The sequence below is a fragment of the Balaenoptera borealis genome (genome assembly GCF_965194805.1).
Source record: "Balaenoptera borealis genome assembly, chromosome: 10".
Lineage (NCBI taxonomy): Eukaryota > Metazoa > Chordata > Mammalia > Artiodactyla > Balaenopteridae > Balaenoptera > Balaenoptera borealis.
Window position 1 is genome coordinate 53,671,935 of NC_138874.1, and position 14,445 is coordinate 53,686,379.

General features: G+C 37.6%; 1 protein-coding gene across 3 annotated transcripts in view; it reads right to left on the minus strand.

Annotated features, from left to right (window-relative positions):
* CTNNA3 (catenin alpha 3) overlaps window positions 1–14,445 on the minus strand; it is a 1,737,547-nt gene that overhangs the window by 1,682,401 nt on the left and 40,701 nt on the right. Inside the window, exon 1 of one of the 3 annotated variants that reach the window (XM_082408617.1) lies at window positions 1,713–10,014. The exons of the other annotated variants lie outside the window; for them this stretch is intronic. The gene's annotated coding sequence lies outside the window, so the exon portion shown is untranslated. Of the gene's footprint in view, window positions 1–1,712; window positions 10,015–14,445 lie in introns of those variants that run through there. 3 annotated transcript variants of the gene reach the window in all.

The window sequence follows — 14,445 nt, forward strand, 5'->3', positions numbered from 1 at the left end:
CCTGATAACTGTGTTTTGCATCTCATGGACACTCAATAAATATTTCATTTGGGAGATAAGGAATTTTACAAAGCCTTAAAAGAAGAACAGTAAAAACCCATCTTCTTAAAAATCACAATCTTTGCCTTCAACTCTAATGTTCTCTAATCTGACAAGTCCACATTTAAGAACAGAGCTTAAAGAAATGAGCTTTAAAATAAATAAATAAATACACACACACACACACACACACACACACACACACACCACAGTACCTAGATGTTCAACAATGATTAAAAAAATTATATCCATTCACTTGGAAGAATGTTAGACAGCAATCTAAAATAACATCTATGTAGATTAGGTAATATTATATGGAAAATATTTTCATAAAGGTTAAATGAAAAAGCAAGATTCCAAATTTTATCTACAGTATTACTGCAATTCATTTTAAAGCTGTACAGAGAAAAAAGACTAAAAGAAAATGCATCAATGAGATTACAGATAATTTTTTTCTGTGCTTTCAAAATTCGTACAATGAGCTCATATTACTTTTATAATGAAAAGAAAATAAGTTTTACTATAAAAATCCCAAAATTTTACTCAGTTAAGAAGGAAGACACAGACCATGTATAGGACACACCAAATAGAAATCGCTGTATATGTGCTGTTGGCATTTTGGGCTTCTCCATTTAACAAATGTGTCCTATGCTACTATTAAGGTAATTCTTTATAGTGGGTAACGAAATTCTAATAGTCCATCCAAATATGCCATTCGAATTTGACTACTGATAATCCACATCTCCAAATCACAATTTTTCTCATATATGCTGACATTTTAGTCTGTCTAAAGAAGCTAGCCACAAACCCAGGACCAAGGCTAATCTGAAATCCTATTTTTCCCACATGTGTGTTTTAAGCAAATCTTTGGATCTCCTGTATCTTCAGATATGTTGCAACTGTCTTTCTCAGTGGTGCATATCCATGACTCAAAACCTCTACAGTTAATGAACTTCCTGATACCTAACCTAAATTTCTTCTTGTTTCCATTCGTACTTATTCCTCCCAGTTCTGTCCTCAGTGCAACTGAGAGCAATTGCTCGCAGTCACTCAGACACCATCAGATAGTGACCTTCTCTTTACATTATTACTTCCCATATTCATCTCATACAGTGTGATTTTCATTTGATTATAAATGGTGGTAAAAACAGTTCTGAGAGATTCCTGAACTTCTTAATGTTACTGCCAATTATAAAACAAATATATAAGGCAAATGTTAAATTCAAAAATTAAGGCTTTTGCCACTATCTCATTTTAAAAATCTCCCATTTACTGGGAACAAGCTTTGGGTTGAAAGTAAAATCCCTTCAAATAGTTTGCCCCAGCCCCATGCCAAAGCACAAGCATCCAGACAACATCTTATCTTTTCCTGCACAGGATCCCAATCGGTTTTTTATAGCCAGAAACTCTCTGAATGCAAAGCACGACCTTGGCTACTAGCTTCCCCTGGCACTAGCTTGAAAGTTATTTATAACTTTAAACTTAGCATGAAAGCCTACATTTCTCACCATAACTAGTCAAAACATTCCCATTTTATATAATAATGTATTCTTTAATTCAGAAAGAAACCCCACATTTTAAACCTACACTATATAACTAAGGCAGAGCAATTTCAACGCAGAAACAAAAAAGCACTGAAGTCCAGCTCCTCTTTTTACCAATTTGACTCTTACCTTTCTGTTGCTTCCTATAACGTAAATGTGTTTAAAATTCAGCTCTTGTAGGAAATTTTCCAAAAAGAGTTTGGGGGAGAAAAAAAAAAGACGACTTCTTGGTTAGTCACAGAGTTACAGAGTACCAAATAGAGAGGCAGTGACAGTGGGGCAGTCACTTCAGCTGAGCGTCATTCACCCAGGATGAGAAAGAAGGGGGAGGTTACAAACCAGGGTGGGTGGTATCTAATCCTGAACTGCTAGTCACTGACCTCACTGACAACTTGTTACTGAAAATACTTTGTTGAAAAAGGCCAGACACATACTTTGCCTAGAGATCTACAAACAAAGCTGTCAGGAAGCTCTAAATAAGTTATATCTGCATTTCTCTAGTCCCTTTCCAAAATAAGGACCTCTTACATCTAATTAAAGCTGAACGCTGGAATTATCAAGAGTGAAAAATGATAAAGCAGGAATAGTCCAGGAAATCCACAGATCAAAAGATCAATTATGTAAAATTCAGTGTCTTCAGTACCACAGAATTATGTGTCACATCTGAGACAGTGTCTTTCCTCTGAAATCTTACCTGTCTCATACCCTTGCACCAAGCATCACACTCTCTGCTTCTGGGATTTACTTGGACCTACATAATTGTCAGTAAAGAATGTAAAGTGAAGATTTACCAAAAACTCCACAGGTGGAACCATTATTAAAGTCACCAAAAAAACCTAGAAATTTTTCCAACAAAATTTCTTTTTTCTATGGCTATTCTTTTTCATATTTCCTCTTCCGTTTTTTTTAATCTCCTCTCCATCAACATCTTACCATTCACTGGAACAATCTTGCATAGCCCTGCCTTAAGCTTTATCACTTCATCTATTCCTTGACACCCCACTTGAACTTGTACCATATTTCCTTAGGCATTACCACTTTTGTGACTTTCTTCCAATAGCTTCTAAAAACTGCAGGTGGTAACTGCCCCTAAAACAGAACTACTCATTTGAGTTTGGGCATTCCTGTTCTTAAAAGACTTAATTCAAAAAATTTTAAAGGCATTTATTTATTAGCTCTACAGGCACTCTTAGAACAAACATGAGGGAGCTGAGAGGAAAAGGCAAGGTCTGGAAATTGTCAGAGAATCAATTATGAAAGAGGTTTCATTTTATATGATTTCTAGGGAAATCTGTGAAATAACTATTTTTATGTAGCTTCCTCTAAAATGTGCATAACTGACATTACATTTATCTAAAGATGCTTAGCTGCTAACATACTGTCCTCTCCAGATTTTTTTAAAGCAGCTTTTTCCCCCTGGAGAATCGAGGAACAGCCTCTTTTCACAGTGAAAACAAAGAGTAAGTTTTATGTCTCTCACTCCATCTTTTCTTGAATAAAGAAATCACTTGACACTTGCAAAATAGAAGTTTTTGTTTTAGAGCTTTAATACTGAATGTTTTCTAAACACAGACTGTTGAATTGAGCCCAAGATTAGATATCCAAATTCTATTATGAGCCTGCCTGCCCCCACTTTAAAGGCACAAATAAGTTATTTACCTGCTCTGTACCTCTCCTTTCCATCTGCAAAATGGAGATGAAAACCCCTATTCTTCCTATCTACTTTTCAAGGGATATGCGAATTAAATGGATAAAATCTGAAGTGCTTCAAATTACATTGAACTCCTCAGAGATGCAATACAGATGCAATTGGTTACTTGGTGTTATCAAACCAACTGAATATTATAAATATATGAAATACAATTTTAAAGAGCTCTAAAGAGTTGGGTTTTTTTTTAATTCCCTCATAAAAATGTCTGCAGCCTCCAAGAGCAGTTTTAGCTGAAGTATTCCCCACTATAGCCACAAGAGGTCCTCCTCCTAGCAATTCAAATCACGTCGGATTTGATGAGCAGAGGCCCCATAGTCCTCTGTATTTATATCGGTTGGCTGACAGAAAACACAGATCACCTATGTCAGATTTCCATAGCTAACTATAGGGTAGCAAACAAAACTGGAAAAATCTGGCTTTCTCCGGGTGATCACTGAAGCATGCTGAACACTAAATAGTTCCTGTAAACTACACAGCCGCTGCATTTTGCACCCTGGCCCCCTTCCAGATTTTCACAGTAATTCCATCTTGTCACCTTGCCCAGTCTTGTTCAGTATTTATTCTCCTTCCCTATTTACTTGTTTCCTTTCTTTATACTTTTGAAACTTTAAAATTTTGGCTCACATTCTTCTTGCAAGCAAACAAAAGTTAGGGATAGAGGAGCTAGAAAAAAAGAGAAAAAAGAATGAATCAGAGACGTTGTAGAAATCCTCCCGAGGTAATCAAGGGTTCTTTGGCTCTAGGTATCAGGGCTGGTCCCAGACAAACTCACTCAACCACATGTACTGAGGAGCCCCTTGGTGCAGAGCCCTGTTTTAGGGGCCAGCTAGATTAGAGGCACAGAAGGGAGGCCTCCTGAAAGAAAACAATTTTATCCCTATCAACAATCCCTCCTGGAAAATAAGCCCTTCAGGGTACAATCAGTTCTTTAATCAGAATGGAATACAGTTTCTTCTTTTCATTAAAATCCCTTAAAAAAATGAAAGCAGCTTTTGCATGAACCGTAAGTCCATTTTATTCTATACATTACACCTCAAAATATTCACAATTTCAGGTTGGGGCCTAAAAATATATATAATTTTCTGAACAGCTATAACACCTTTTTAAGATAAGATTTAAAGCAAAGAATACTTTCAGTTTGTGATAATTAAAATTATTTTATTCCAAAAATATGTGATAAATAGTTCCAGCACTTTGCTGGGTGTTTTAGGTGAATCGAAATCAATCTGCCCCTATTTCAAGGTTTGTGTACTGTAGCAAAAAGATGTTTCCCACTCTCCCTTCCCACCCACCCTGTTATTAGCTACTAATCAACTCTCCTGTCTCATTCGCAAAAACAGAAGCCATCCTGGGAAATATCCCTTACCTTCTCATCATCAAATCTACAAAACCACCAGCACAAGCCCTATCTTCTCTGCCTTCTCTCCTATTACAATTCAAGCTGTACCCTTGCTCCTACCAAAAGCTAATCTCTCCTCTTCTGTTCTGGATCCCTTCTTCTCCCCACTTCTCAAGGGCTCTGCTCCTTCATTATCATCTCATGTACCACATTATAACCCCTCTTCTAATGATCGGCACCACCTCTAAATTAAAAATATCAACAAACAACCATTAGCTTCACCTTACACTCCCTCCAGCTGCTCCTCCAAGTTCTCTGCCGCCTTCATCACAATACTTCCCTAATGAGTTGCTTGCCTTCCCTATGTTTTCACTTCTCATTTACTCCACAACCCACTCTATGTGACTTCTATCACCTCCACCGCCATAAGGGCCATTTTCAAGTCTACCAACAACTTCCACGTGGCCAAAGCCATACTGTTACCTCAGGGAATACATCATCCAATCCTATGGCTTTAAATGAGATCTTTAATAGGATGCTGAGTGGGATTTTTCTTGTTGCTCAGGATTGGCAACTAAGGCTCAAAATGAAAGAAAAAGAATCCATCTGTGTACATTGCACGCTAAGGAATTTCCAGTATCTGAGGGCAGACATCTCACTCCAGGGCTTACTAAAAATCAGTTAAGAAAAGAGCTTTATGCTCTTCCTCTCCTATTCCCTCTCCTATCCCCAACAATAGAGGAAAAGTTAGGGGATCTGAAAAATTAGAGGAACTAGGCCAACTACTCTTCTCCTCTCAAAGATACCAGAGCAGTAAGAGTGGTAGAAAAGTCAATCTTGCCCCTTCCCCATTTCAAGTCCCTCAAGAGGACATCTTGTCAGCGCTGGAGGAAAGGGAGGAGATGAGATTTAAACTGGAACCATATAGGAGTTTTAAACTGGGCTAAGCAGGCCTTAAAGAACTGAAAATGGCAGGAAAATTATGGAACCCACCCAATGTATCATTTAGAAATGAGAAAGGGAGATGCAGCAAAGTGAAATGCAAGGATTGAGAAAACTTGTTCACTCAATAAACCAGTCACACCTTCACATGCTAATGATTCTCAAACTTGTATCCCAAACCCAGACCTGCCTCATGAGCCCCAGAGGCATATATCCAACTACTGTCTCCATGTGGATAACAAATATGCATTTCAAACTTAATTTATCCCAAAAAAGAGTTCTTGATTTTCCCTCTCAAACCTATTTCTTTCATGGTGATCATTTTATAATAGAAATATCAAATCAATATGTTGTGTACCTGGAACTAATAACACAGTGTTGTAGGTCAATTATATCTCAATTAAAAAATAATAATTTAAAAAATTAAGGGATGGAGGGGGAAAAAACTCTATTTCTGTCACTCATAGTCTAGTAATTGGTACCATCACCTAGTTCCTTAAGCCAAAACCTAGTAGTCATCCTTCATTCATTCTTTTCCCTCACAATCATCAAGAATTTCCATTAAATCTATTTCCAAAAGTTATCTTGAATACATCCATGTCTCTATCTCCCCTACCCCAACTCTTCTGAGGCATTTGCAATCCATTCTCTACATTGCATCTAAATATTTCAGAATACAGCTTAGCTCATGTTATTCTCCTGCTTAAAATCATCCAATGGCTTATCACTCATAGCACAAAATCCAAATTATTTACCAAATCTATAAGGCCCTGCATGATCTGGCTCCTGTCAACCTCTCCCACCGTGACTCATAGCACTCTTCCCCCTAGTTCATTGACTTCAATTACACTTTCTGTTCAGAAAACATCCAAGCTTATTCCCTTAGGGCCATTGCACTTGCTGTTTGTTCTTTTGCCTGAAATCATTTTCTCCCAGCTATTTACATGTCTGGCTCATTCCCATCCTTGATATAATCCCTCAGAGAAGTACTACCTGATTACCTTACCTCACTGCCCCCAGTCACTTATCACAACCTTGCATATTTACTTATATGTTTACTTTTTGTGTCTTCACCACTGGAATAAAAGCCAGGGGCAATGGCAGTATCTTTAACAGCATGGCATATGAAAATTAACTATACAAGATAAAGCATCAATAGCTATGGGATTTCAAAGGAATGAGAGAGAGCTCTAGAATGAGGGGGTAATCCAGGAAAATTTCCTGGAGGCAGTTATATTTGCCTTGATACGGAAATGAAAGATGTCAGAGTCATAATAGAATATTCTATTAATTTTAATTCTCAAATATCCTTCAAATCCATTGCCTCTCCATCTTCACAGCTATTACCCTGATACAAACTACAGTTGTCTTGCTTGTTGTCTTTATATACTTATCACCTAATTTCTCCCTCTCTCTCTATTTCACTTTATGTAAACCCAAATACAGTAATTAAATGCTAGTCAGAATGTATTTATGCTAAATTTTAAAATCTCAATTTAACTATTTCAGAACTACTAAAATTGACACGTTAACTTCATTGCCTTGGTGACAACAGAAAGGCTAAAATGAATGTTCTTCTCATTAATTTTTCTCATTTAATCTTCTCAGAGTGCCATGCCTCAACTCTGACAGCTCATCTTGCTGTTAGTCAATAACCTTAACAAGCACAGTAATTACAGTCAATCATGTCTGCTTTAGTTCATTGATTACTTTGTTACTTCTTTTTCAACTTGTTAATGAAAATTCCCAGCACAGACCTCCCGGGTAACATTTCTTTTGTTAATTAACTACCCTATCAGTCCCTTGAATATATTTAAAAAACAGAGCATCTTGTATTGATGGTTCTAAAAACAACTTGCTCTTGCAGCTTTGAAAATCAAAATCATTTTCAGAGACACAGAACACCTAGAACAAAATCAATATTTACTGTCATTGAACCTGCCTTTTTATTTCAAATTATTTAAACAAGAGATGTATTATATTACTTCTGAAGGATTAACATACTTCATTTTTAATTGATACAGCTTTTAAAGTTTTAAAGAAATTATCTTGTATTTGTGATTCTAACCTCAAAAGCTAGTTATAAATGATGTAAACAAGTAATGTAGCATCCAAAACTAGAGGAACTCAGAAAGGGGTGTGGTAGTATTGATATTATTTAAAAGTCAGAATCACTTTTGGCCTCCTAAGAGTTTGAGGTTAAATTTACCTTTGAAACAAATTGTCTCTTGGTTCTAAGAAAACAAATATAGTAGATTTTCTAGTTGTGTAAATGTTAAAGCAAATTTCACTTAAATGTAATGAAGGAAATGACTGTCATTTCATTCAGAGAAATTCAGTGAGGCATGTCTCTGCAGAATTTTATTGCTTCTTAAAGAGAACCATTTCTTTTCCCTGTATAAATTTACATGGCCCTCAAACCCATCAGAATTACACCCCCTTTATTAAAAAATATTTTCCAATGTATTTTTTTTAACATCCTGAAATGAAATTCATACTTACTAACTACACATTGACTATACTGAGTCTTTAAAAATATATTTTATATATAAATGTTGTTTCTATATTATATGTATTTTACATAAATTATATATTTGCATTTCATTATGCAAATACTCAGGCACACTTACATGGGAACACATAATAAAAGAGTCACTTTTCTCCTTATGCATATAGAATCACTGGGAATGTGACAGCGACAAATATAGATTGATAAGGATGTACTGTATTGGCAGTTCAAATGCCACAAGCAGCATTGAAATAGTGATGTGATTTTTCTGAAATGGTGAACAATACAGAAGAACAATCTTCCTTTAATATACCCAATTGTTTGCATTCCTGAAAAATTCAGTGTATATTAAAACTGTGCAAAAAATACTTTGTTTATAAGTAAAATCAGAATTAGTTTCAAGGCTTAGAAAATTATAAACAAGACCTACATGAAAGTCCAGTGAGATATTTGAAAGTTGCACAGGATGTGGGACTTTTCATTTTAGGGGAGAGTTTCAAACATTGCAAAACCTTTAAGCTTCTTTCCCTCAAGTCAATTAAATGACAAATATGTCCTACAGCTACTATGGCAACCAGAACTGCCTGACCCTGGAGCAAGGAGAGAGAGTGGGGACTTGAGAACCACTGATGTAAAACAATGCATGTTTACAAGAGCCCCAAGGCTGAAATGAAGAAGATAAATAGATGATGGATGGATGGATGGATGGGAGGAAGGAAGGAGGGGAGGGAAGGGAAGGGAGGGAGGAAGAAGGGAAGGGAAAATTCTGTAACAAGCTCTAACTGGAATGGCATAGAACATCCTGGAATGAACTACAGAAGTCCCATTTAGAGAATAACTCAGATCTCTAGGAAATGTATTAAAGACAGCTATGGTAATTGCCTAAAGGAGAAGTGAAGATGGGCAGCACCCACAGGACCAGACCATATCCTATGAGTGAGGGAGTGAGGTATCCCCTGAAAAGGATGGATATTCCCACTGTTATTTATCCTGGGGAAGAAGTTGATTCCAGGACAAGAATGAGAAGTGGACAGCCAGGTTTTTAGCTGAAAATGGGAAAGTCCCTTTTCTCTCTGAAGTCCCAAGGTTTGGGAGCCTAGACTCCAAATAGAAGAGACAAGCCAGAGAGTTCCCACAGTGGAGAGCAAGCTGGCATGTTCATAATAGTGGTAGATGAAAACAAGTTAGAGGAGCACTTTTCAAGGAAGCTTTGAAAACCAAGCAGAACTTGGACCAGGGGATTCTGAGCGTGGCCACAGTTACTGTCGTAATTATTATGTACTGTCTTTTCTTTATCCCGCCTCTTTCTATAAACGCTGGTTAAAATGCTATCCTGTGGAAAATTAAGGAAAGGGTCTGTTTCTTGATTTGGATGGAATATCAACCTGAAGGACAAGAGCAAAGGCAGCAGTGCAGCAGCATGACACGGCATCCAAAACAGGAAAACATGATGGACCTCTTCCTAAACACAACTGAGAGAGCTCTGGGCATGACTTAGAAACAGCCCAGAAACACTTTAAGGGGCTGATTTCTGGCACTAAGACGGTAGGAATTTAAGCTACTGGAATCTAGATATCTAAAAGAATATGTGACCTTATTTTATAATGCAGGTGTTCAGACTCAGAAATTTGAATGACATATAGTAAAGTCTTCAAATAAGTGGTAGCTATTTTTAATCATGTAAACTACTTAGTATATGGTATATACTTCACATTGCATTTTAGGCAGGCTCAATTTAAGCAGTGAGCAAGTACAAGAAAGAGAAAGAACCAAGCAACAATAAAGAGCTGAGCAAGAATATGGCTAGAGGAACTGACCAAATGATAGGGCTAAACCCCAAAGAGACTTTGATGGCAGCCCAATCCAAGTGGCTTGATGGCCTAATTAAATACAGCAAACCTGTATTTAATTAGGACCAGTTACAATGTCCAAAAACCAACAATCTAATGAGTGGGGCACTGCATCAGGAGTCTCCTCCCAGCAGTGTCACTCTGTGTTAGGTGGTGGTGATGCCCTATTTCAGGTGGTTCAATTAGAAACGCCCAGCCTAAGGAAGGAAGTTAGAGCCCCAGCCAAGTGCACTGGGCAGAAACCCAGTCACCTAGATTAAACAAACATGGTGGAGAGTTAGATGAAAGGCTATGATTCAATGGACACAAAATGCTCATGCTTCACCCAGGCACACCAGATACGGGACTAAAATTCCAGCTTCCATCTACAAGGTGGATTTGTTTGGGAACTGGATCTAACCAAGGCTGTAGATTGCAAACATTACTATCAACACAGGTGAAAAATTTTGGGGTAGGCATTCTTTACATAATGCAGGTTTAGTTCTTCTCAAATAATCAATGCAAATGCTTATCATGTCCTGAGTTGTAAGAACTCTTTTCATATACGTACTCTTAAGGGGAAGTATCTTAACTGACTGCCAATAGTCAGCTAGATAAGCAGAACCCTTACTATATGGCACCTAGGTATGAATGATCCTTGTTTGGGTGGGCTACTCCTTGCAATAATACAAACATAGGAGTTTAATGTGTTATCAGAATTCAAATTATCAAATATAGGAATATTAACACCATGTGCAAACCAGGAATTTATGTCTCAGAAATTATGCAAAAAATCTAGGTATTAGAGATTTTAAGGTACTTTGAAATTAGGGACCTAATTAAAACCGCTGATTCGAAAATAAGGTAAATCTCAGTAGCTTAAAAACTAGACCATGACTCACAGACACTTTCTAATTCTGTGAATTTAAATAAGTTAAAACTTCTATGAACAATCTCAACTGTTTCCTCTTGCTCATACACAAAATCGATATTTTACCTCAGAAACTAGTACAAACACTAAGAACTAAATTTTTAAAATTCAGTACTGGGCTTTACATCTAGCAGAATTTCACAAGATCTCAAACTATTCACTAGCTTGGGAAATGTTCAGAGACAAAGACTGACAAAGGAAGGTGAGTAATCGATAAAAGAGGTTATGAGAGGATTCTTTTCTAGTAAGACTAGGCCAGATCTAGCTTTTCTTCCTCTTTTTCTAAAAAATAGCTAAGGCAAAGCATGAATCATGTCACGTAGTTTTCACTATCCTCCTTGCTCTCCTTGAATTTTTACAAACACCTAAAGGCAATCAAATACACAAATAATTCACAGATACTAACCTCAAAGAGAGGAAATAACATAAGGATGATATCCCAAAATAAACTGTCAGGGAGGAAAAGGTTTAATTAGAGATTTAGCTATGAAACTATACTGTTATTTTGTCTTTATTCATTTAGTAAATGGAAAGAAATCACACAAAGACCTACAATTAAGTAGTAGAAGCGTAAAAACTTCTAAAAATATTATCTAAAAGAAACAAAACAGAAATAAGCCCTAAATCTCATCAAAGTTGTTTTATATCATCCCTTATCCCTTATAAAACACCTAGAAGACCCTTTAAGGACTTCCCTGGTGGTGCAGCGGTTAAGAACCTGCCTGCCAATGCAGGGGACATAGGTTCGATCCCTGGTCAGGGAAGATCCCACATGCCATGGAGCAACTAAGCCCTTGCGCCACAACTACTGAAGCCGGCGTGCCTGGAGCCCATACTCCACAACAAGAGAAGCCATCGCAATGAGAAGCCTACGCACCACAATTAGCATATCCCCCACTCTCAGCAACTAGAGAAAGCCTGTGTACAGCAATGAAGACCCAACGCAGCCATAAATAAATAAATAATTTTTTTTTAAAAAGACCCTTTAAATGACTTCATGGTTTCATAAATTGTTTATATTTTCACATTTCTAATATTAAATATTCATTAAGTGAATTTGCCCATGTATTTTCAATGTTTATGAACTTGATTAAATCCTTTCTATGGGTTTCTTATGACACAGAAACACTGCGCCACCCAGAGTTTTACTTGAGGAAGAGGAAAGAGAAAGGAAAAAAACAACCACATTTGCCCCCAAAATTTTTTCAGTTCTCTGATAAGCAATTTAATTCCACAAGACCCATGATCCTAAATAGTAGCTTCACTGTGAATAAATGTTTAGTCCACCTTTCAAAACATTAGAAACCAAGTATCAGCTGTATCAGAAACTTCTGGTTAGCCTCACCTCTGATTCCCATCACACCTGTGGAAGATAGTTCCTGGCAGGCCACAACAACCTCACATTGTCAGTGTCACACCTCATGTCTTTTACTGTCCACAGGGCGGCTTCTCCTATACCACAGACGACACGGGGAGCCCACTCAGTATGTGTATATCCATAGAAGTTCCCAGGAGTGAGTGTCCAAGATTAACACACAACAAGTGAGGGTAAGGAACTGGTAGACAACTGCTCCTTCCAATTGGCCCCCAGGTAGAGAACTCTAAGTGGCATTCTACACAATCCTCGGAAGGTTCTGGGTGGCGTCAAGTCCCAGCTGGGCTCAGCAGTGACTCTGAAAACACAAGCTTATCTAATATTATCCTTTTCTGTTTTCCTCACTCTGCCCAGTACCTCATCCCTGCTCCATGGTGCTGCCACCCAAATAAACTACCTAGACACAAGTTCCTGTCTCAGGCTCTTGTTTTCAGGGAGAATCCAAGCCAAGACTGTTTATACCAGGAGTGGGCCTAGAAAGCAGGCCCTTGGAATGGTACTCATGAACCGGATCACTCACAGGCCACACGGAAATGAGAGCCCATTGCTGGTGAGTTGCAAGTGGCATCTCACCTACTGTGGGGTGAGATGAAGTACAGATGAAAGCGCAGATTGTGAGCATCTATTCCCAGTTCTGCATTCAGTGCCATCATGCAGGTAATTTGAAAATGGCCATGGTTAGGAGTATTCACACCACAAAAATTGGCAAACACTACAAATCAGGGCTTCCCCATTCCCCATCATTCTATTGAGAGGACTATATAATTGGGAAGGGGCTATGAGACTCCTTCATATACAGAAGTTTGGCCAACGCTCCAGTTTTCAGCTTCCTTCTTCCCATACCCCATTTGAAGAGGTCAGTACCTTTTCCAGGATTTATGTCATAAATCACCAAATCCCAAGGCTACTCCTGTCCATGGCATAAATCAACTGCTTCCACTATGGTCAGCCTTTATCCAAGTGCAGGAAGTCTATTTTTAGCAATTAAAAAATCTTTTAATAGTGAGGTTTGGGAAAGTTTCTATATAGTATATTGTGGTTTGCCAGTGCTCAGGTAAGGATTCCATAAACATAAACAGGTAATACATGTTAGTCATATTCTATTTTTTATAAAATTATATCATTCGTACTCTCACAACAATTTATTTTCAAACTTTTTCATACTCAGGGCACATACTATTTGATAAGACAATGGGTCTACAGTCTCTGCATGAGTCATTTATGCACTCACCTAATAGAAATATTAATTTATTAAATTGCTTTTATATAGTAAGATCTCCCTGTCTAGTATACTCTAAGGAGGAAAGACTTTTATTTCTCCCAGTGTTATCTTTTGTCACACATCAGAGTGCCCTGACCAAATCCAGAACAGAACACTAATGATCAATATTGTAAGAGAGCCAAGATAACCAAGGGAGAAAAAATGATAGAGATGGAGATAGAGATAAAGATAAGGAAGGTAAGGAGAAGAGCTTGCTCCAAAACCAACATTGGAGATAGGTTCTAGGAAATGCCAAAGGCTCAAGAAAGTTAAACCCTGCCCTATGCCACTCCTAATTCCCAAAAACTTAAGAGTGTTTAGGTCTTATTGTAGATCCGTAAGGTGCACCTTACTCCACAGTGAGTAGAATTATTCTTAGAAGATCTAAAGTAAGTAAAATTACTTTCAGAAAACCCCTAGAACAACTCCCAATTTCTTTCTTACCTTAGGAAGAGAGTCATGTTCAACTATTCCCTCTCCCCTTCTACCCAATCAGTCACCAAATCCTAATGATTCTAAATTCTCTGAACTACTGCAATAGCTTTCTAAGTGATTTCTCAACTGTTATCATTCTCAGTATTACTACCTCCACCACATCATAACTCCACCAATCCATTCTCCACTTTAGTATCACAGACTTCTTTCTAAAATTCAGCCTGATTATTTCATGACCCTGCACACAAAGTCTTCGGAGCACTCCCAGAATAAAAATACAAACTCTTTAGTTTGGCATTCAAAGCCCTTTACCATCTGGGCTTTCCCTATCTTTCCAAATACCAGTCCTTAATTAAAAGCATACAAATATACTAAGGACAAGATATTTTTCTTTCTCTGAGTGGTTATCTTTCAGTGGTAAAAGCATACAGATACATAGAGTACTTTCCAGTCTCTACAAAAACCATGCCCTTCTCTCTCCAGTGAGCTTCCCTTAAAACACCTTCCAACCAATCCTTAAGACTGTCCGT